The sequence below is a fragment of the Choristoneura fumiferana genome, chromosome 5, assembly GCF_025370935.1.
Source record: "Choristoneura fumiferana chromosome 5, NRCan_CFum_1, whole genome shotgun sequence".
In the NCBI taxonomy this organism is placed as follows: Eukaryota; Metazoa; Arthropoda; class Insecta; order Lepidoptera; family Tortricidae; genus Choristoneura; species Choristoneura fumiferana.
Genome location: NC_133476.1, coordinates 3,899,068 through 3,924,880, shown reverse-complemented (window position 1 = coordinate 3,924,880; position 25,813 = coordinate 3,899,068). Strand labels below are relative to the sequence as shown.

The 25,813-nt window shown below is 36.6% G+C and overlaps 1 protein-coding gene and 1 non-coding gene across 2 annotated transcripts in view; both read right to left on the bottom strand.

The window, feature by feature from the left end:
- Window positions 1-23,515, bottom strand: part of LOC141427933 (uncharacterized) — a 44,909-nt gene extending 21,394 nt beyond the window's left edge. The window contains exon 1 of the mRNA XM_074087543.1: window positions 23,431-23,515. The gene's annotated coding sequence lies outside the window, so the exon portion shown is untranslated. The remainder of the gene's footprint in view (window positions 1-23,430) is intronic.
- On the bottom strand, window positions 3,266-3,337 carry TRNAM-CAU (transfer RNA methionine (anticodon CAU)). Its single transcript has one exon. It is a non-coding gene; the product is annotated as a tRNA-Met (tRNA).
- Window positions 23,516-25,813: the final 2,298 nt, after the last annotated feature.

Here is a 25,813-nt window from a genome sequence, read left to right as displayed (position 1 = left end):
AAAAATCATGAATAATACGCATGCATCTCAATTCGCGACCCGCTGCGCAGTGACAGCTCGCGTGTTTGTTTTACGACGCCGTATTTGTGTCATTAGGTTTATTGCAGGTATTCTACCTTAACTTGCTAGCCTTATAAAGTAAGGAAGAAAGTTTATCCAGTGTTTGTCTCCAACCTGTACAAGATGGTTTAATATTTTAATATTTCGGCAGATGGATGGGTTGGGTTACGAGGAGGTTCGATTTTTTTGCAAAATTTTATTTTAATATAATGTGAACAAAGCCTCGGTGGCTGAGTGGTTGGACCTATGGCAAGCAGAGAATCGTGGGTTCAAACCCCGGCTCGCACCCCTGAGTTTTTCGAAATTCATGTGCGAAACTACATTTGAAATTTACCACGAACTTTACCTGCAACCTGCAAAGTAATTCAATGGTGTGCGTGAAGTTCCCAATTAGCATTGGGCCCGCGTGAGAACTACGGTCCTAGCCCTCCATTCTTAAATGAGGCTTGTGCCCAGCAGTGGGACATATATAGGCTGGGATTGTGAACAAGGTGGGTAAAGTATGCACTTTGAAAACTGAAAAATAATTCTGATTTATTTTAGGATATAGTATGTATATTATACTCGTAGTGATTAGTGACACAACCAAATAGTTTAAATTCCAACATCATATTATATAAACCCCTTTGCAAAAAATAGGGCACCTATGGTTTTTTCAGATTTTTAGGCATTGAAGCTTAGAAAGTAAGCTTTCATGCACATAAAATACAAAAAACATAGGTGCCGGTTTTTTTTGCAAGGGGGTTTATTATAGTAAGTCCCAGTTGTGCAAGATAGTTAACTCTTAATCAACGTATCCCTCATAAAATGTAATAGAAATATACTATCGATACATCTCTGCAATCCTGCACATCCTCACCGATCAACAGCTTATATATTACAAACACAATAGGTTCAAAGGTGCCTATCACTCATTGGCTTACCAAGCCAGCACCATTACTCCATGTCAAGGCTCACCTCGAAGATGGAGCGGCGAGCGCGCGGTCATTACGCGGACCAATCCCAGGCCAGCGCGCGCGCACCCCGCGGAGTTCTTTATAACACTCATGCGCAGGAATATATCACGCGTCAGCTCTCAAAAGGGTTTTTACAAACGTATCTCTTATTCGTCATCGTTAAACGTGGCGACTAATAAATAAGAAATGAAAAGGGGCCCACGGATATTGATGTTTTTAATATGTATCTGACAGACTGATGTGTGTCTTATTCCGAAGGAATAAGCGTTGTTTATTGAGATGTCAGTGGTTTCGGATCGCATGACTTTGGATCATAATCATCGGGTTGTAATGAAAATGATGTACCAATATGTTTATAAATCAATGGAGTTAACGTTTATAGATTAGTTAAGTAAGATTTGATATTCATGGTTTTGTCAAGTCGAAATATTTATGTTAAATGAGAGATATATCTTCCTGGTTCACGCGTTAGAACAAACACCGCTGTTCTATATTTCAGTCCAATGTATACTTTGAAAGTTTAAAATGATCATCAATGTTATGGTCTCTGAATGAAGTACATAATTTCAAGATATATAATACTTTTTTGAATCGTCATTTTCTTTGCAAGCATTTTTAATATTAATCACGTACTTCTGCGATTGTGAATGTTCCAGCTTTACATTTGTCGCAATTCAATGTTGATTTACATTGCTGCTTGGTGGACAGATTTTTAATGTTGCCAAATCGAGGCTTGCTTAACATTGCTACTGCAAAGACCCGCTGGGCTTACTCTAAACAAGTAGAATTTTAAACAAAAGTTACTTATACACAGATAACTATTCAAAAATTTGATTGATAGTTGATATAATAATCATCTAGACAGAGAGGGTAATATATTTTTTAAATTAATATCATCCCGGTAAAAATATTAAGAGAGATATTGGGAGGCACAGAGTCACGGAACGAGCTATGGAGAGAGCTATGGTTGGACTTTCTTTGCGCGATAGAATCCGGAATACGGAAATTCGTCGAAGAACTAAAGTCACCGATATAGCTGGAAAAATATGCAAGTTGAAGTGGCAGGGCAGGCCACATCGCTTGAAGAACAAATAACCGTTGGGGGAGAAAAGTCCGAAGACGAACCGGAAGACGAAGTGTTGGCAGGCCTCCCACCAGTTGGACTGACGACATCGTGAGAGTTGCGAGAAACCGGCGGATGCAAGTGGCGAGTTGTCGTTCTAAGGGGGAGGCCTTTGTTCAGCAGTGACGTCTTCCGGCTGATGATGATGATGATGAAAAATATTAAAATCCACATTAGGCTCGCGTGGAAACTAAAGCCATCTCGTTCTGAGAGGAGGCCTGTGCCCTGCAGAGGGACGTATAGGCCAAGAAGATGATGATGATTATGAAAATGACAAAAAAAATAGTTTTACCGACACTCGGATAGGCCTCTTTTCTGCCGTAGTCGGTCAAAAAACGAAAGTTAAATCAAAGTTAAATCGAAACCATTAGTTTGTGCCGCGCTTGATTTATGTTTAATTGAAATCGCGCTTGCCACCATTTTGATTTAGCTGTTCATAATGACGGGTTGGCTGCGCTCACGGCTACTCCACAATGGACATTGTTTTGATCGTGTGAGGGCAGAAATAGCTTCATATTGCCACTTAATATCAGTAAAACCAGATATTTTCAATTTTGCAACTTGCAATCAAATATTGGAAGAAAATTGTCTACAATATAATATCTTTGCTTAGTTGTGTATCCTGCAGTGTGTATCAAATCAAATTGAGACGTTAATTATGCTTCATTGCGATAGATGGCGCTGTTAGTTACGTACCTAAATTAAGTTCATAATAAATAATAATACTGTAGTAAAATGTGGTGATTTATTATGTTTTTATTTGTATAATATTAAGATATAATAAGGTAAATATTTGTATTTGTATGATACCTATAAAGTAGTAAGTATAAAGGGGTTTTGTTTTGTTAGTTAAGAAGTAGATATGTACCTACTAGAAAAACAATGTACTCTATGTCTAATTTATATTAACTGAATCGACTTATTCGTATATTTGATAGCTCTGTTTTTTCTTTATAAATTTAAGTATCTACTCTACAGAATTGGAAATTAAAAAATTATGGAAACAGGAAACAAAAACAAAAAATCATGAACAAAACCACGGGCAGTAACTAGTTTTGAATTGTGTGAGAAAACTATAAAATGTTCAAAACACAAAAAATACAGAAAAAAAAAAACAAAAAGATCTTAGCAGAGCGTGGTTTCGATCCACGGACCTCTGGGTTATGGGCCCAGCACGCTTCCACTGCGCCACTCTGCTCTTACGACGAAGGTTGAAAATATAGATTACTTTCTAATGTTCGTTTGGCAGTCCACTTACATTGAAAATCGTTCCTTTTCCGCCGATGTCGTTACAATGTTATCAAAAAATATCAGGCACTGATTACGACCAAAAGATTTTACGTTTTTTTGGCGACATCACTAGAACTCTCTAAGGTAAGTAAGGACCTTAAAACATATTTTTATTATTTATTACCTCCAAATAAAGTAGTCAAATTAATTCCACGTCATCACCACATCTCAACGTTGAAACATTTTTGATTAAAAATATGAAAACAAGCCGTTGTTAACATTTTTTTATCATAACGAAACGCAATAACCGCGTTTTGTTCGCCGTTGACGTTCTTATTAACTCGGAAAATTGAAAATTGACTTGCGACATGATTGGCAAGGTATTAACGGATATTAGCTGGCTGGATGCAGCTTTTGTTTGCCTTTTAAAAAGAAAACCCGTGTGACGTTAATCCATCATCCTGCGGCGCCATTATAAAAGCGCGGGAATATGAGGTGTTTTATAGTGCGGTAAAGCGTTTTTAATGATTTTGTAACAGAATAGTGTCACTAGAAAATTAGTTTACTATTTGTATGTGAACTAGTTGTGTTGTTGCCTAATATTATTGATTAATATTATTTAGTTACTGATTAAAATTCATCATATATTGTTAGTTCCCATTGGTACAACTAGATGGCGCTAGTAGTGTTAATCTCGATTTTTGTTTAGTATCGCCATTTGATAATTGTATACAATTATCAATTATAATTATGAAGAACTGCACATTGCACATTTCATCATAAGAGCGTACATTTGCACTACGAACGCAAGAAATGGGCTTTAATTTTGTTAAAAATGTATCAAGTGAATGACGGAGACAAATTAAAAATAATTTCAACAGTTTCCTGTACTCATTTTTATTTTTCATATAGACGCTAAACATAAATAAATGCAATTAGGAACCAATAAATCACAATAATTAATAGGCATAAATAAAGTAAGACAGCCGTTAGCAGAACCACATGTATCTGTCACGAAAGATATTTTATCATCATTAGTAAGCAAACTTAATTGCTTTTAAGTTGGACGAATAAAGCTCAATAACATATTATTATATCAGTCTCTAACTCTGTTTTGGATCTAGCAAGACTGACTGCGATATTAGTCGATATAATGTACATACTAGTATTTTATCCGGCTTCGCTTGCGTAGGTAGGTAAATAGGTTTGGCAGTTGAGGAGAAATTCTGAATTTTCACTAAATTTCAATTCATCGTGCTCTTCACGCAAGGGGTCGTAGTTTGTCAATTAAGTAGTATCAAAGATCCAGTGGTCGATGTCCAGTCAATCGTTAAGGCACATGCTGTTCGTCAAACCAGCGCCGGGGTCCGGGGCCTACCGCGTCTGATACAGAATTCTGCATATTATTTTAAGTTTATTGTATCACAAAGTATTGTATGGATACTTTGTATGGATATGGAAGACCTGGTGGGCGAGCCCAACATTATAGGCGAGAGCAAGTCTGCGCGGCTTCGTTGGCTCGGGTAGAATAGAGGATCGGCGGCCAAGAGAGCATACCTAGGACAACCGATTGGAATACGGCCAATCGGAAGCCTAGGTATCGCTGGTTGGATGAAGTCTGAAAAGGCCTGTGCGACATGCAGGTGGCAGACTGGCGCCTTGTTGTACAGGATAGGAGCAATTGGCGGAGTCTTGTGTCGGAAGCCAAGATCCACTTTGGGTCGCTGAGCCGGCGAAGTAAGTAAGTAAGTATCACAAAGACTTGTATCCTAACACTGCGTGTGACAGATTGCCAAAAACCTACCAACACTCAAGCAAATGATTAACATAAAAAAACGCAAAGGAAAATACATAAAAACGGAAGCGTAATTGACAAATTTTACGGGCAAGCACCATCTGCTGCCTTTATTATTGTCGTATTCCCTCATTACTTGGGCATAGACAGCTCTAATCCGTCGGGAGGAGACGTAATACGCGATCATGTGTACGCGACATGACGTATTATAACCCTGGGAGACATCGATAAGTAAACAAAAAAATATCTCGATTATTCGGGTGACATGAACGAATCGAGTTTCTGATGCGTCTGCAGACTCTGCAGTTGCGAAGTTATATTCTACATATAGACGTTATGTTGCTTTGACAATTTACATGTTACTAGATTTGTACTAGATTTACAGATCTGACAGTTGAATTGAAGGATTTACTAAATTTTCATCTTAATTCTCAAAAATTATGTCGTGGTTCTCATTGAATTTCTATTAACAACAGCCGTGCCGAATTAGGCGACTCTAAATCCAGCGATTGAGATTTCAAGATTTTATGTCCAGTGTTCTATTTTTTTACTGTAGTAGGTGCTGTGTATGTATCAAACCTGCTACAGTTTTTCTTGTTTATTTGTTTTTTTTTTCATACCTTGAGGCAACGTCAAGCTGTTCAGGTACAAAGCCTCAGCCCATGACGCGAACGAAATAAATAACCCCGAAATCCAATAATTATGAGCCAATGAGCCGCCCCACAAATCAGTCGTACGCGCATACTAATGTCTTATCCTAACATCAGATTAAAAACATCAATACTTGTCAATATAGCGCGCCTCCCACGTAATTATAGCCAACAATAACCGAGGGAAAGGATTAACATATATCAAGCAGGAATAATTGAAGGAATCGATTAAATGAAGAGTATTAATTGTTGATGCGAGGCGCGAGCGCAGCGATGGATCGGCGGAGTATTCTGGTTGGATCTTAAACTGGATTGTTTAAATAAAACTAAACGATTTGGATTTTTGTTTACATTTTAAAGAACAAGCATGATGATAAAATATATCAAATTATTAGAACAGAAAGAGTAAGAGATTTTACACTTATTAGACATTACCTAAGTATGGGTTGTTCTTCAATTTAACTAAAATATTTAAGTAGGTACCTTAAGTCTCATATATACAAACGACGAGCGACGGAGATGTAGATAGGTACACAATTTTTGTGTTCTGTCACGAAAAATGTCGTGAAAGCAAAGAATGGACCGGCAATTTATATACTTATTACCTATTTAACACGTAAAAATTGTGTACTTACCTAAAATATTATTTAGTGTAAAGTGGACAGACGTTGTAGTGAAACCTATTTCAAAATTAAAAACACGAATGCTAACGAAAAGTAGTTTACTGAACATTTTTATCAACAAAATGAATCACAAAACGTAACAAATTACTCGAGATATTAATGTTGATTACCTACTGCGTTTCCTTACTCCACAGTGTGCTGATGGTACTTAACGTTTTACCTAAACAAAATTGATTAGAGCTATAAGGTAAGAGAGTTGAGGTGAACCGCACTCTATTTTGTTGCAGTTGGGTTGTCGTTCCTATCATAATCCTGAATAACACTGCCGATCGCTTTTCAGTGTAGGATATAAGATGTCCGTGGGATATTAGATGTCTGTCTGTCCGTCGGATGGAAAAATAAACGGGCTGGGAAATATTGCCGGCTAATTATATATTTACATTGATAGATGTTGCATTTATAAAATATAGAATTAGAATATACATGACTACATTGAAATAAATAAAGTTGTTGAATGAATACATTTAAAGGTTTCCGGGTATTAATTACGCATGTTACATTGTTTTTACTATCAGTTCCTTATTAAAACCATCGTAATTGCTCACTTCAGTGATGAGAGAACGTATGCTACCATGATGATGATGATTGTAATGGTGAATGGTTGTATTGCTCTCTCTGGGTGAGTTCGAAACGCGTCAGTGTAGTGTGGTTGTGGCGATAGTTCGGTTGGTGTCATTTGTGTATTCCTACAGTGCAGAGGTTAAGGGACTGTATGAACACACATTTCTTGCTTAAACGTAGAGATTATAAGGTCGCGGGTGAGCAAAGTAATTGTTTTAGTTCATTGATATGGACCTCCGCAAAGTAACGACTGATTCAATAAATTTTGAGTGAGTTGTCAATCAAAATATCTATCTACGTATTGAACTAACGAACCATAAGTAGCCATAACATAACATATAACCACTGCGGAACCTTTTCACAGAAAAAGCTAAATGACATCGCATTGCTTGACAAAGTATTTCATTGTAAAATTTACTGTGAGAACGTTCTATCGTGGGGTAAGTATCGAATGCTTCGATAGTACGAACGAATAATTTTTAACTCTACCAATGACCGCGCACATTATTAAGATATAAAGATAGATTTTAAGCTAAAATCAGATTGAAAACGAATAATTACCTGACATCGAACAATAAAAATTAACTTTCTACAATTTCGCTTCATTAATCGTCGTTTTATGAAGCAATTAACATTTTCTTACATTTTTGCGCGTAGACAAAATGGCGGAAGTTTTTTTTTCTGGAACATAACGGAAGGAAGGCGATGGCTTCCTCTAGTGTGCCTGTTTAGGTGCTTTTTATGGTAATCGCAAAGATTTGCTGCCGACTCTTAGCGCGATTATTCATGGCTGGAAATTAGGAGGAATAACTATGTCCCCGAAAAAAGACCTCCGAAAATTCGGCGGTTTTTTGCTGTCGTTAGAGATCCGTGAATTCAACCTGGTTTTGGGTTTGCAAGTCGCAAGTTATAAAAATATTAAAAAACTGGCCACGTGCGAGTCGAATTCGAGCACCGAGGATTTCGTACTATATTTTAGGTATATTTTTTGAATATAGCTTTGGGTCAACGAGTTATATATGTATTATACATTATACTGTCAAAATTTTAAAAATGTTGCTTAAACCATGTCGTCACTACTTTAAAAAAATCTCGTATCTAAAATCAATATGTCAAAAAAATTGAACCTTGATGTAATTAATACAATGTCTATAAAGTTCACTCAGAAAAATTATCTAGCTACGAGTTTTTTTAAAAGTAGTGACGATTTGTCTGTAAAACTTGTCTGACAGTCGGACAGGCGGACGGAAGGAAAGGACACATGAAAAACAGTAATCCATTTGGACTTTTCGAGTACTAAACTCTATAAAGAATAGGTAATGCAAATATAGAAACGAGAACAAGTGAAAGAGATAGACTATAAGAAAAAAAATGACTTAATACTGATAATATATTAGGTACTTTAGTGCCTAACTAGTTATAATTATACTTAGGTACTGCCTTTTGTAAAAATATAAGCACAAATGAAATGGAACAAGGTTTACTTTACTTTATACAAGGCTATAGATACTACACATTCCTTGATATCTTCAAATATACCAATTCATTTGCAGCCGGAGTTAAGAATTGCCAGTGTTCTGATATTTCGTTACAATTTCATCTGCGTATAACGGAACGTTGCCGACAGAAGGGTTCCGTAATTTCGCACATTTAACGGAATTAACTTTGTAGAGCAAATATGAATATATGTAATATTATTTTGACGAGTTTTAACCTTAGTAATGAAATGAGAGGTAAGTATTGTGTCTAAAGTTGAAGTTATCGCTAGGATACCACTACAGAAAAACTGTATTCCAACTGCAAAGTACCTAACCGCAACTGCCGACTGCCCATACATTTCTTGTCAGTGTGTGTGTATTGTTTCATTTAAGTGTCAGTCAGCATGTCTAAATCGACGATCCACGGCCACGGACTAAGTAATTTCAATGTGGTTTGTTGTGAATTTCAAAATGGCTCTTGAGTTTGAGCACTCAAAATAAACAAAATGCTAATTTCAATGTCAGTCAGTAGGTACTAATTAATATCTGCATATATAGATCACTTAATCTCTATGTGAGAACAAAAAAATGCACCTTTGAACTTAAAATTTCCAACTGACAAATAATGAATAGTTTCATTAGGTTCTTTATCGTCCACCATTCCCGCGCCCAAAACTTGTCAATCAAAACTACGCCAAGCATTTTGTCACTGGCAACTCAAAAGTTCCAATCCACGCAACATCGGCACCCCCGACGTTCCGTGAATGCATAACAGACAACAGGCTAATCCGAACGTTATCGTAAATTGTCAGTTTATGACGTGCGGAACGGCCGCGGGGGCGCGGGAGGGGGGAAGAGTTTTCTAATTTCGCCCCCTGCGCCGTTTTGATGCGCTAATTCGTGTAAGCAGTTTCTGAACGTGCTTGTTTTGAGTTCACTTCAATTTTACACGGGCACCCATGCGGCTGCTATGGTACTTTCACAAAATTGATACAAGGGTGGTTTTGCATTGTGTCGTGTTGTTAATATGTTGGCAAGGGCGTCGTCGGCTTTTACCTACAGCGCAATTTACATACATTTGTTTGTTCGGTTTTTAAATTGAGAATTAGCCGTGTTAATTGCAATATGTTGTTTTGCGAACGTCATTGATAATTATTGTTTATTTGAATAAGAGAGATGTTTGTGATATTACATATTTAGGAATGTTCCGTGTTTGAAATGCGTGAAACGGAGCGGAATGTAAAATGCGTATGCGCGACTCATTAGGCAAATAATTAAGAATCATTTAGAAACGGGTCAATAATTCATAATTTGGTATCGTATGAAAATAAAATAATATGAGTGACAATGGGCGGGACACATCGCTCGGAGAACAGATATACGTTGGGGGAGAAAAGTCATCGAGTGGCGACCACGAACCGGAAGACGAAGCGTGGGCAGTCCCGCTAGCTAGATGGATTGACGACATCGCGAGAGTTACGGGTAACCGATAGGTGCAGGTGGCGAAATGTCGTTTATTGATGCATTGAAAGCAGTTGACGTCTTCTGAGTGAGATGACCTAATTACATCAACAGTAGTGACATCCTTGGAAGTAGCTGTGTTGCGTTAGGTATGTGACAGTCAACGATTGATCTAAATGGGATGTCCCAATTTTTGACAACATACAATAAATCGAAAACCATTTGGAGAAATAGGCTTTGCGAAGCGTTTTCAGAAATCAGATTCCAAAAATGTGATAAACTGAATTAAATAAACAAAATTTAAGTAATGACCCTCATTTGACCCCTGCAGTGTCTCGTCACAAAGGCAGTTATAAAGCAGGTCTACACTCTTAAGCAAATTGACAGTTTGAAATGTTGCTGTCCTGCTTATAATAGCAAATAGTGACAAAGATAGAACTTTAATCACATGATGCGCACCCGGCTTTAAACAGTTGTCATTTATCGTAAAGTCCGAAATGTGTACGAGTATTTCCAATGTATTTTTACAAATTAAATTATTAAATTACTACGTTACAAGTAAATACAAAAGAATTTAAATATCTATTTACTATCACACCATTAAACAAACATAGGAATTTAATAATCGAAGCTAAAAGAAGAGAAATAAATAAAACTATTTGTCATGGTTCATTTAGGACCCTAAGACGTGCTTGAATTATTGTCAAATTGTAATGCCACAGATTATGTTATGTACGACCTGAATTTTTCTAGGCAATGGAACGTGGCTGTCTCACTGTGACGTCATCCAGCGTATTTCGTAAAAAAAATAAAAAAAATTAAATACTCATCCAAATTCAAAAACAATGAAAACGGTATCTTAAAATATCCTATTCTTTCCAAAAATAAAATAAAATCTATAGGTTATTTTTTTTTGGTGCATCCCAATTCCGATCTGATTTTAAAAGAAGTAAGTATTGGGCACTGCTAGTTGTCCTAATCGAGGTTCGTTTTGAGTATTTGCCATTCTTTTGACACGTGTCTTTACTTCCTGTAGAAGTCATCGAAGTGTCTGCCAAATTAGGTCAGCTGGACAGTAACTGATTCCCTACTAGGCAACGGACCCACACCACTAAATTAAGAATTTTCCTAACCGGAAGTATCAAACGTAAATGAGCGCCACTATTAGTCATGGTTAAAACATATATATGAGAACCAATTTTGGAATGAGTTAATAGAAACGATGTCAACGATTTATAAGAAACAAAAACGATGACAGATACATTAATAACATTTAATTATACTTCACTTCTAATTCGATTAGGTATACCTATCTCAAGTTCAAGTAGTAGGCCGGGGCTTTAATTATGATTGTAATTTTGATGTATTTTATTTTGATTTTTGATTAGTAATTTTGATGATAATTTTATTTCTTTGTTTTACTAACCCTTTTAAATAAGATTACATGTTAGTAACAATCTATGGACCCTGGTCTGCAATAAACGTTCATTATTATTATTATTATAACCTATATTAACCTATATTTTAATATATATTAAAGATATAACGATACATTGATGTTTTCATAGTGCTTACTTACCACTTTACCACGCAAACCTAGTGCGACGTTTTTTTTCATTTGCTCATAACCCACTTTATACCGTTAAGTACCTACATAGGTACAAGGTCAGCTCCAATTTGTGTTCAAAACATAGAATAAAGTTAAAACAGTAAAAATAAAACATTCGCAAATAAAACTACTAAACGGACCAATAAAACACCTTAAGAAGTTGCGGCAACACCGGGTCATCGTCACCGCATAAATTTTAAGTTATGGCAACACCGTTCAGTCGGGGGAACGTACACCCCTAACGTTTTATTTTTGTATTATTGAAAATTCTTTTATGCCAATAATTCAGTAGACTGACATATCATTAAATTTATGTTTTCGTAGTTTATAATGGACCTCTCAACATACTATTTTGAGCCACTCTATTTATAAAAAAAATGCAAATCTGTTCTGGAATATTAAAAATTGCCTAGTTCTTTATCCTGTGGGAATGCACCTACATGATACTCAAGTAATATTTCTGATAAAATTTCATGCTTCAGTAGTTGAGGTTTTGCATTGTCTAGGAGTCATTCAATCACGTTACTCCAAAGTATAATAGATTTATTGTTTTAAAGGACCCGCCTTTAAACTGCACCGTCCGCTTTAAGCGAAACATTTTTCCACGCACAAAAAAATATGGAACTAGCTTCCTGGGTCAACATTCCTAAAGCGATACAAGAAGGCAGGAATCATTAAAAAACGAGCCTGCCAGTCTCTCAAAAGGCCGGCAACGCATCTGTGATACCACTTGTATTGCAGGTGTCTATGAGTACATATCAGGTGACCTGCAATGCAAGCTCGTTCGCCCCTCTTAAATAAATAAAAAACTAGTCACAATATTAATTCAACTGAGTTTTGTCAGTTAAGTTCTATCTTTTCACACTATTTAACTAAAGCTAGTAAACGAGGTGTCAATCAAGAAACTGTTTCTTTGAGTAACTAGGATAACAGTTATACCTGCCCCTTTAATGTTGCATTTTGACACAAAAAAACATCTCAACGCTTTTATGCTATTGTCTCAATTATTAGGCATAGCAGCGCCTCTACCGGTGTGTATCGGTAAAAAATCGTTCTCAATTGCCATAGTAAACGCAAACGCATCCCAGGTGTTATTATGATAAAAAAAAATTAAGAGTTCTACCAGTCATAAAATATATAAACAATGATGTCAAAAATGAGACAGTTTAGTCAGATGCCATTCATAGCGTCAAATTATTCAAAAACGCGGTGCTCGGGCAATTTACAAATCTCTAAGGCACAAGTAGACCGATTTATATTATTTTTAAACATCTTTAAAAAAATCGAATACTAAACCGCCAGTGCTAGTACATCTTCCATTGTAACTATAAAGTCTGTCTAGAACGACATATACGAACTAGTATGTCAAAGAAACTTGTCAAAACGAATAACAATCCGTTATGTCTGCGCTTGGCACCTTACCGATAGGACTGATGGATCCAGAGGCCTGAGCACACTAGATTTTATCGCCGACATAACGCATCCATCCCTCTCCATCTAGTCAGCTCGAGCGAGAAGCACAGATACTTTATGTCGACGATAAACGTAGGAAAAGTAAGATGTCGGACATCGCGTCATGTACAGAAAATGTGGAGGAGACCATTGTAATTGACATCTTACGAGTACTTCCCTTAACTTGAGCGTCTCCAACCCTCGTAGCCGCATTATCTTCATAACCTGAACCTTTGTATCAATGCCGTCTGCCATCACGGAAACGATCCCCAGGCATCTGTTCATCCTAATACCCCGAAACATAGAATTTCACTGCCCCCCATAAACCACGGGCATAAAAGTTTACAGGCTAACTAATAAATTGCGTCAAATAAATAAGTGTTGAGTCGGTGGCGGCATATTGATTCGTCATGTGCCGCCTTGGAGGGTAGTGGGGAGGGCGGGTGCCCATAAAGGTGCGTAATGGCCACCGTCGGAAGACAGCGCAGTCCCGCGCATCGATTAGCGGACGCCGACGCAACGGTATCACTGTCGCTCGGAATTTGAATTCGAACTTTGGAAAGTTGGTTTCTTTGCGGCCAGTGCCGTTGGGTGCTTATTCGGTGTGAATTAGAATTCTAGGAATTTTTTTTTTTTTAAAGAGAACTTAACTTTTTTTAACTGCAATGCAACTTTATGTTGACAATAGTACCCAATATTTTTTTAATTATACTCTGTAAATTGTGCTCCCGAATAAAAAATAACGACGTCAAAACTTAACACCACAATGTTAAATGTACGCTTCTCTGTTGAAATCTTTAAGCTTTTAGTTACTGCTTACTGTACAAGATGGCGCTAGTAGTAGTATCCTAACGTAAAGTAATAAAAGTTACTCGGATCAACTTCGACACACTTTTTGCTGCAAAACGGAAAATATAAACATGAAATTAATAATTCCTATATGAAACTACGTATTTTTTACAAGCTGTTGTTTAATTTGCCATGTTAGTAGTTTCAGATCTTGACACTGGTCGGATTAATTTGAGATTTACCTAATTACGTAGTAATACGTGTATTAATGTAGATTAGATGGCAATGCAAGTACAGCTAACAGCTAACCTGTATATTTAATAAAACTTATATTTCTTAAATTAATGAACCGATAACCACATGACGTTCGTTTACCTTTACTTGCCCGAATTTCATTTGCCCGAATTTCACTTGCCATACCAACGTTTGCCATAAAATATATAGAACCGTGCTGTTTTCAGGATTTTTTTAAATGTCATCATATATAATTTTAGATTAAAACTTGATTACTATTCTTAAATTTAAAATGAAAATTCCGATACATTCGGGCACATAGACCCATGACGTTAATGTAGACAATTGCAAGAGGCTATTAAAAATTGATCTATATCATTATTATACCGGGTGTGGCCTGTAATATAAGCAAATAATTAAAACATAGATCACACTCCTCAAACTGAACAACATTAGTTCAGCCACTTTAAAAAAAATAGTATTTTATAATTTTTATTACACTTTTAAAGCAATGTAAAGCAAAATGTTTGATGTTTGTAGCGTGACAGGCGACGTCAGTTGTGTTCTAGGATGGCGTACATTGATAGCAGTATTTAATTTGTATGAAAAAAGGAAAATTCAAAGACTCCATTATTTTTAAAAGTCGCAGAACTAATGTTGTTTAGTTTGACGAGGACGATCTATGTTTTAATATTTTGCTCGTATTACAGGCCACACCCGGTATAACGTGTTTTATTATTAAGTTATTATAAGATCTAGGGCTTCTACAGTTTTTCGACATAGTATTATTACCTTTTAACAGAAGCGTGTTTAAAGATGATTAGTACTTAAATATCGTTTCTTTAACTAGGTAGGGTTAATAGTGTGATTGCAAAGTTATTATTAAATTAATCAGATGACATTATTATATATCAGAACAAGTATCATAATACAGTACAGGATGTTTCCTCATATGCTTGTCAATACAAAGAATACGATAGATATATTGATGTGACATAAATATTTTATGAACAGCCGACGGGTTTTCACTATTTTTGTAAACTATGTAAGATGTATTTTGTATGTGATTTATTTTTTGTATACATTTTGACGATCCTTTTGTGAATTTCTTGTAAATAACTGACATGTGTTTATAATGTATTTTTTCAAAAGGTAATACCTAAATAAATCTAATCTAATCTATTAAATAAGTGAAATAAAAAAATTGTTAATGTAAAATATCACCCTGACTTACATAAGTGCATAATTCGTATTTTTATGAATTAGCAAAACTTGATCTAAATATGTATTTTTACTTTGCCATATTATTACCATAATTGCAAGAATACTAATTTCAGCGGGACGCATGTTTTCACAAAGAAATCCCCAAAAATTGCAAGCAAATGCCAGAATCAATCAATTATTTTCTAAATTCATTGAGCAGCAAAAATAAGAGGTAACTTTTCATACAAAGTTAAATAAGTACGTAATCAAAGTGCCCCGTTAAATTTGCCGATTGGAATAAAACGAAAATCCATAATTGCGTCAAAATTGGTAGAGTTTTTTAAATTTCAAAAAATATTATATGTCGTATATACATACAAAAGATTCAACGACATGAATCAGACCCCAACCTTCTACTCAGAATTGGAATTCAATCAAAAATATCAAGATATAGTTAATTAATCTTTAATAACTCCCATCCATCCTGTGCATGATCCCGTCTCGAACCCGTTGCAGGCATTTGTAAGATTAAAATCTCTTGCTACAAACACAAAGTCCTACTCCGATATATGTATAAATCTCGTGATATGAACCGACGAACTTGAAAAAAAACTTCAATAAAAAATCACCCTTCACTTACCACAAACAGGGTCCAAATTACACTGAGCCGTTCACTAAGACGTGAGTACCACCTGTCAAGTGATATATTGGCCTTAAATAACATATCTTATTTATGTTGAATTGGAAACAAAATGTATAAAAAGGATTCTTTTATTATAAATCGACCGGCTCCAAGTGGGTGGATAACTAAATTTGTACTCAGCCTTGTAATACAAGTTTGTGTGTATGAATGTATGTGTGATACAGCTGCAGATAAACTGAATGAGATAGTTTCTTTCTCTGTGTAATAAGCCCATTGTGTTTATAAAATAAAGGGTTGGACTACGATTTGGAATTCTGATGTAGCAAAAGGTAATGTTTTTTTTTTCTACAATATAATTTAACAACAAAATACTGGCTGGCTATCAATCGTAATCAAGAAGAGCGCCTTTAAAACAAAAAAAAAACGCAATTCCAAAAATGGAATTAGAATAAAAACAGGTAATATATTACTGGCAACCTTCGACACACAAACCGCGTGGCCATTAAACCCGTTCATAATTCAAAACCGATCCAGTGCTCTAGTCTATGGCACTCACGCTAAATCTCTCGGAAGGCGGTCGGCGGCCATAAATTTTTATTTCCTAAATAAAAATAATAAAAATAAATAAATGCCCGGAAACATTTGTCCCGCCGCGTCACGGATAATCCTGCCTCTTGATTTATTATTAATTAGCTTATGTGTTTTTTCGAGAATTACATAAATTCGTGGTATAAGCCCGGCGGGTGAAGCTTTTATTTAATTTAGCTTTTGTTTTAATATCTGTGCATGTTTGCGTGTGAATACGAGCCGCATTGATTCCATCTTGGCATTGTGAATTACAAACATGTTTAACTAACAGCTTCTAAGGAATAGTTAACACTTTCTTGATTAAATGTACTTACGTACAAAATATTTATAAATTCAAATAAAGAATGAAGTTACACAGAGGAATTTAAGTAAATTAAAAATTATAAGGTAAATGTCCCAGTGCTTGACATGATAATAGATGACCTCCATTGACGAAATTAAGGTTGGCAACTATGTATTTTGACAGTGCCCATGCACAGCTCTCGGAAGTCTACATTATATTTTTTTATTAGCTCTTCTAATGTTTTGAATAGGTTATTGTCCTAAAAATCTAATTAATCAGTCAGTTACATTATCATAAAATACTGGAGATGTATTTTAACCGAACCATGACGCGCTTCATCTATGTAATTTTTTTCTCTGATTAACAAAAGAATAAATTCGTGTCCATTATTTTCTGACAACGTAACTGACGCAATTACAACATTTTTTTTTTCCAAGAAACTATCCAGTTGCAGGATATTGCGTAGGATTCTGTAATAGACGCGTAAGATAAAAAAGCACTGCTTTAGATGGTACCAGAGGCCGCGTGATGAAACTCTTCTCTGCCTTCGTTTCTTGCCAAATCCTATATCATTTGATAGACAGAAACGGAGAATGCGAGTATAATTCCGAGTGCGTTAGACAATTATAGCTTCTTTAAAATATTTGCAAATTTCCGCATCCGTTGTACCTATACGAGAGCAGTGTTAAAAATCTGAAGGTCCCACAGTCTAACAATACGTCAGCTCAAACCTAAAAAAGCTTATGTAGCTTTATAGAGCTGGACATAGGCCCTTTTGTATCATATTGGTACAATAGCGGTGCAACTATTATGCAACGGTTGTAAATCAAGACTGTGACGTAATCTCGCTTTATGACGAGTGATGCATTACAGCCATTGTCTGAAGAGTCATAAATAACTTTTATTGTCGGGAAAAAAGTTGCGGGTCGTGTTTAGAAAAGTAGGGGTTCGTTAAATATGCAAGCTGATTAAGTTTGTGGTGTTTTGTGTAGAGGGATATTGAGGATGGTGATCTTCCATGGCGTGTCGTTTATTATACGCCCGAACATGGCTGGCAAAGCCAAACTTTGCTTTAAAGATCCTATAACAGGGCGCGCAATGTAATTGGCCACTATCATTAAATGTGTAAGTGTAGGAAAGTCACCGGCGGGTCTTTATAATCAGACGTTTCACATCCAGGTGCTCTGAGCGATGCGTCTCAAAATTTGCAACAGCCTTATTGACAAAGCTGCGCCACTCCAGTCTCTGCTTCGCGAGATCTTCCCAACTCTCGCATGGGATGTTACATGCGGTAAGGTGGCACTTAACGACGTCCTTGTAACGCAAGAACTGGCCTCCTATATTGAGAACAGTATGTTTACCGTTAGAGAGTTAGCAAGTTGGAGTGGGCTGGTCATATATGTCGAAGAACCGACAACCGCTGGAGTAAACGAGTTCTTGAGTGGAGACCGCGTCTTGGCAAACGTAGTGTAGGACGCCCTCCAGCCAGGTGGAGTGACGATTTGCGAAAGTCTGCTGGTAGAAGCTGGATGCGTCTAGCCGAGGGCAGGGCGCAATGGCGCTCTTTGGGGGAGGCCTATGTCCAGCAGTGGACTGCTATAGGCTGATGATGTTTACCGTTTGCTTATGTTATGGTTACCGACATAGCCAAGCGGATTAGGTCTCTAAAGTGGCAATCGGCAATATAGCACGAAGAACAGAAGACTGTTGGGGTCGAAAAGATCTCGAATGAAGACTGCGGCTAGGTAAGCGCAGCAAATAACGTCCACCAGCGAGATGGATTGATGACCTGGCTAAAGCCGCGGGTTCACAGTGGATGCAGGCCGCATCCAACCGAAGCTGGAGGTATATGGGGGAGGTATAAACAGTATAGTCGGCCCATGAAAATGATAAGCAACTTAAAACCATGTCACTGACATTGACAACTTATTTCATCACGCGTACCACTCTGCCTTGATCTGGTTTAATATGACAAAGTACTAAACTGCTGGGCCGACTGTACTTACTTACACTTTGACAGGGTCAAATCTTGCAGCTTCATTTTTGACCTACTTCCAGAGGACTTACTTCAAATTTGGCATGGATATGTAAATTGGATGACAATGCAAGTAGAGTCAACAAAAAGTACAGTCAACAAAAAAGGTTGTATTAAAAATGTAATTTTTCACATTAACTTATATCTCATAATAAACCTTTTGTTTAAAACAATTTGCTACATTAATACAAAATAATAGAAACAGGTCACACAATTGAATTCAGGTGTGCGTCGAATAAAAATAAATTCAATCGTGGGTTGAGAAGAATTTTCGAAACGTTTTAATTTTGAGGGAGAGGGGATGCGTGCGAGCCACGCATGCCATAAATCTGTCAGTTCCTTGGACCGTCCGCAGACAAGGTAAAAAACTTATAAAAAGAACACTCCCAAATTCGAAATTCGAAGTTACCATGCCGTCTCTCTCACTTTCCTATGAAATGCTATTAGCGTGCGAGACAGCACGATACGAAGTTTGAATTTTTAAATTCGGAGGAAGATCAGGACGAAAAAGTGTACATGAGCAGATGGGTTGTGATTAATGCGTAATAGAGATATCGGAATGGTTTATAAGACGTCAGGCTTTTTTGTAGATTTATATGATTTACACGTAACGATGTTAGCTGTCATTTTTTACGTTTGTGTGGTTTTATATGTGGTATATTGCATCATGTGTGGCTAGAATTTTTTTCGTAGTGTTAGATAAATCGTTTAACTAGTTGGTTCAATTACTGTTTATGTATGTTCTCTGCAATGAGGGCTATCGTTTTTTGTCTCACTAGATGGCGCACTGTTGCGTGAGGTTTTCAAGTATGGCTTTCAAAGTCTGTTATTACGCGCGTGAAAACAAAGTTTAGATTAAAATCATATTTAACACACCTTAAAATCGTACCATAAAAATATCGAGAATGCCACAGTGTTGCATAGTCCCCGTTTTGTTCGGAAAAAAGGGAGGACAAAGGTTTCCGAAAGACAAAACTGTCTCAAAACACAGACATTCATTGCCCCGGAACGCATATTTGCCATAATTAATTTCAGATATTGCAAAATATTCACAAAATTATTCTAATTATAAATAAACCCGCGTAGCTCACCCAAAAACTATGAGATTTGACATTTCGGAGACCTCACGCTACGCTAGCGCCTCTAGTGGCGAATTCATACGCGATAGCCCTCATTACGTTGGTGACCGGATAACCGAGTGCCTAGAAAACTAGACTACCTACAAAGCTTGATGTTCCGTGTACGATCCCCGGTCATGGCAAATGATTGTATGAAAATTTAAAAAAAATTTTTTTTTTTTTTTGTATCAATCTATTTAAGTTTGTTTATCTGTTGCCACAAGCTTTGGTTACTTTGAGACAAGGTCATATTGATTAAGTGTCCCGAGACATTTATGTATTAATAAGTGTTGACAATAAAAAAAAAAACAATGAAGAGAACGTAAGCCGAAATTATAAAAGGTATCAACAAAATAATCATAAATATTTCGTCAAGAAGTTAACCAAATTTAGTCACAGGTAATATTATAAGATTATAATATAATACTATACAGTAGTATTGATAGAAATAATAGTTTTATAAATTTTTCAATCATCCAAAATATTATCCAGAATTTGAAGATTGACATTTCTTTTGCGAACGTATAATACAGGGTTCTTTCCGAGTTCTCGAATTATACCCGTTTCAGATTAGGGGCTGTAAGCACCTTAATTTTAACACTACAAGCTTTCGCTGCTGTCGCTACAGTCGCGGTGGATCAGGCGACGTTCGAGTCAAATAGTGCGCACTCAAGTTCCGTGTTGAGTGCGTTACCAAGGATTTACTGCGGGGGAGTCACTGCGTCGGCGGCCGGTCCTTTGACAAACGTAACACAACGGACAACTGTGATATAACATTTTTTTCTTAGACGCATTGGCTACGAGTTAAGCTACAGACATATTTCCAGCATTGGGTGTTTTATTTTGTACCTACGTAGGTATTTTTTGGGAATATCCGCTTAGTAAATTAATTCAAGTTTTTTTTTATAGTACTAAGTTTAATCAAAATTGTTGTTCTATTTCCGCTGTGTTGATAATCGTTGGAAGGTATACCGATGTATGACCCAAGCGGCTAAAATGACTATTAATATTATGGTGGTAAGCCAAATCCAAAACTCAAAGTAAAAAATTCCAATCAATTACTTGGAACTTAAGTTTCGTGTTGAGATTACGGTAACCGGCGCCCTTAGTGTGAGTTTTCGGTTACAAAATACGTCTCGATCGCGTTCGCGTTAATATCTCAATTTTTATGCAAACACGAACAGCGCCTCTAGCGGAACGTTTGCGATGTTCGTGTTTCCATACAAATTGAGATTTTAACGCGAACGCGATCGAGACGTATTTTGTAACCGAAAACTTACACTAAGGGTACAGGATTTACTGCATACGAGTCACACTGCCAGCGTCCACGAACAGTCCATTGACGGCGTAACACAACGGACAATTTAAGAGAGAGAGAGAGAGAGAGAGAGAGAGAGAGAGAGAGACATTTATTTACACATATTCGATACACATAAAAATACATTAGATGGAGAGAAAAAAAAATAATAACATCGAATAGTATAAAGTGGACCCCACTCAGCATACTGTTACGGCAAGCCGCAACGCTGTTTTTCAGTGGGACCCATTTAAAAACTAAAACATAAAAACACAACACACTATGATGACACGAACGCCAGCGGAAGGAAGTTCGCAACCGGAAATAATGGCAACACTCGATCAGTTTAACCATTTGTAACCCCACATTTTTTTTCGTAGAACTGGGGATGATGGTGGTGAATTTGAAATAAGCGCTGAGTACGATTAAATAGTCTTAATTTTATTTGATGTTCGAGGGTGGTGACAAACACAAAGAACAAAAAATAATTACTGTCCATTGTGTAACGAATTATCTTTTTGTGCAATTTGTTTAGTATTTCTGGCCGGTTTTATGCTACTAAGCGATTTTAAATTTGTCCACAGCCTCAAAGTAACAAATTATACCTTATTAAACAATTTGGTCTATAGATGGTTCTTTAGATAGGGAGGCTCGATTACCTATTATTTTGGCCGAGGTGGTCTCGATGGTGGGCAAAAGACTGAAACAGATTTTGCAGGTTGACCTTGAGGAAGTTTGCTGTCCATCTTTCGCTAATCCTCCGTGAAGCAGCAGTGAAGCACTTGCTTCACGGCGTCGAGAGAGACAGCCGGTGAAATTACCGGAACTTGACTAGGCCTACTAGGTGCAGGTTGCACATGTTTATGGGCGGTGGTGATCTCTTACCATCAGGAGACCCTTTGTCATCCAGTCGTATAAAAAAAAAAGATACATACATATCTTTATTTTACTTTTTAGGGTTCCGTACCTCGAAAGGAAAAAACGGAACCCTTATAGGATCACTTTGGTGTCCGTCCGTCCGTCCGTCTGTCAAGAGCCTTTTTCTCAGGAACGCGTGGAGGTATCAAGCTGAAATTTATATCAAATACTCAAGTCTACTGTCCCTTGGAGCTGTGAAAAATCAAACTTCTAAGCCAACGCAATCAAAAGACACAGCCGTTTATGCCGCAAATTTCCGCAAATTTTCTAAACTCGCAAGGGAATCAAAACCTACAGGGTACTTCCCGTGAACTCAGAATCTTGAAATTTGGTACGAAGCAACGTCTTATTGCATAGATAAAGGAAAAATTGCGAAAACCGTAAATTATTAGTTAAGTACATCATACAATAAAAATATTTATACGGAACCCTCGGTGCGCATTGTCCGATTCGCACTTGGCCGGTTTTTTTCATTTGTTACTGGCCATGACTTCAGACTTCTTCATTTTACCTATTTTTAGCTCTTTTTTCTAAGAAAGAAGTCATGGCCAGTAACAAATGAAAAAAGTAAAATACCTAACTCGCGTAGCTAACTCGTTTTATCGATAACAAAAAAATGCAATCAGATTTGTTAGGTACTAAAAGCAAATATAGAAACGAACAGATAAATAATAAAATTAAGCCTGCTTTTAAATAAATTAAATAACCCTCCTTCTTCGCAGTCGGGTAAAAAAAACTCCTTCCGTCGAGTGTGATGTTTACAGAAAAACCTTTAACCGTAACAATCGATGGTCAATAAAAACAGGGTGTAAATCATAATCATAACAATAAATAAATTGTTTATAAACAATAAATTTTAAAATTCGTCTATGCCTTCAATTATCGCAAATGACATACGTCTAGTGTCCGTTAGTAAGCTCCTCCCCTTACTAACGCCATCTGTGTTTCACCGTGAGTAAACTGCAACCAACACTAAACATTTTGAGGTTATGTTTACAAATGCGAAGAAAAACCTATCAAAAACAGTATCGCAAATCACAAATGATTGTAAAAACGGTAGATTGAATTAATTAACTTCTATTTAAGTGCGTAGATCTAGGTAAAAGTTCTTATTAAAGTACAAACAACATTCGATAGTACAGACGCGAAACGAACAATAACACAACCGTGTACAACGCCAAAACTGGAGAACCACGTAACTAGACAATTTCACACATGCACATGTATATAAAATTGGTAATAATATCGAATAAAAATCACTCACCGCTTTTAAGAAGTCGAAGAAACAAAAATAACACGGTGTAATGATACAGCGCTTGTGACTCAGTTCATTGTTATGAGTACAGACACTACAGACGGTTGAGCCGTGTTAGAAAGAGACGACGGTTGCCGAAGTTTGCCGAGCGGCGAGCCCAGCCCTCGTGAACGCCCCCGACTGCCGAAGTGACAGCAGACGCTTCCGACGCGCCAAATGTTTCAAACGCGTGGCGCGAAACTACAAAAAATGCCCCGTTTCGTCGGAATCGTGAATACGAAAATGGATGCTTATTAAAAACAACTGACGTATGAGTCAAGTGCAAATAAGTATACGATGTTTGTTGACGAATGCCTGTTCTTGTGAGTGAGGTTGTTTGAAATAAAAAAAAGGGTGAATGTCAAGAAGTAACCGGTTCGCTGAGATTGAAATCATCGGGCAGGTAAGTTGGACAATGGCCAGGCCACGATTCGCTTAATTAAAGATGATAAATAAAAATAAAACACGACACGGGGAACTTGACCGGTGTTTATTTTTACATCTACCTTTGTATGGTCGGCCTATTGGAAAAGTACAATGTTTTACAAAAGTCTTATTAAAGAAAACACAATGCGAACAAGTCGCTATGTGAACTTATTTTAAAAACTTCAATGTAGTTACAGTGAAAAAAGTAAATTTTACTTTTCCTCTACTCACCAAGAGATGGCGCCACCTGTCTGAAAAGTTGCTGATAACTTTATTAAGAATGTAAGAGGTTTTTACTATAGTTTCTATTGGCAATAGCAGATTATTACTATAACCATGTCATTATGATTTCAAATAGATTGTCAATAATATCCCAACGCTCAAAATATGCCACAAAGTTTTTTTTTGTTTTAACATATTATTTAAAAAAATATCAATTGATTTACTAACACTGATGTTAATTTAAATTCGGCATCAAACCAGGTATTCACAAATATGATTTATGATTGATAAGAATGATTGCGATTCACAAAACTTGATTCTGAAACATGACGCCCGATAAATAATTTTTATGCGGTCGTAAATTAAAATTCAAATTTATGTTACGATAACGATATTCAACATTATGCACGATTAAAAAAATCGTAAATTAAAGGACGACTAGCTGTTTTCGCGACTTGGTCTTCGAATAATTTTACCACGGGAATTCTGTAATTTTCCAGGATAAAAAATATTTTTTAACACGCCAGGTTTAGGTATCTATACCTACGTTAAATCATGTTGAATCAGTTTGTTCGACTGTACAGAATCTGAAAACGAAATCGTGACTAAAATAAAACCTTTTCCTTTTACAAAACAGATTAAAAAAGTATCTACAACTTTTTACTTCTGCAACGTTAACTAAACACTCATTCACTACACGATTACACACCTCACGCGCGCTGACGTATATAACGCCCTTTCACCCCACAAAAGCCCTTCAGCTAACCCCCAGGGTGACCTTAAAAATCTGAGCCTGTATACAAATTTTATTAAGTCCAAAATATCATTTCATCAGCTGGCAATAGGGCGGTTACGGCTATGGACCCAATCTAACTTTGGCCGTTCGCGGAAAGCAGCGCCACAGTCACGGAGCAACTTTTAATTAACCACCATTTTGTTTTTTTATAAGACGTTTGTGACAAAAATGTCGCAGGGATAAGCAAAGGCTAGACGTAAATAAATAATGTGGTGTAATTACAGATAATTATCACATATTGTGGTATTTACTGATCGTGATGTAGTCTAGCGTACAGGTAGCGTACCTATATAGTCGATATGTATACACTACAATACAATACAAATACTCTTTATTGTACACCAGAAATAGTAGCGATACAGAAAAAGAGGTACACAGAGAAAATTACTAGTGCAATAGGTGGCCTTATCGCTTACGAGCGATCTCTTCCAGGCAACCTTTTTACAGAAAGAAGGAAGGACTAGTTTACAGCAGCAGGCGACCATCAACAGTAGATCAGAAAATTAAAACGCAACTCAACACATCTACACATACACATTATCGTACATATATTTAATACGCGTCTAAAATAAATATAGGCAATGGGATAAACAGCCACAAATAAATAAATAAATTAGGATAAAGCTAATTATTACATGATGACAGATAGTGCTCCTTAAGCATAGATTTAAAGAATCAGCGTCGTAAGTCAATCGGTAATCAATAAGCAAGCAATCGCAATCCGTAAGCAATATACCTAAAACACAACAAACACAAATTCTGATTTGCCCTGAGATCTCAGGATTTTGAGATTCTTTTCAGGATTCCGGCCGGATTTTGGAAATCTCGGGAAATTTAAATTAAATACAGGATTTTTTACATATTTTTATTAAAAAGTATCAAAATCAAAAAATGATCTTCCCCTTATAT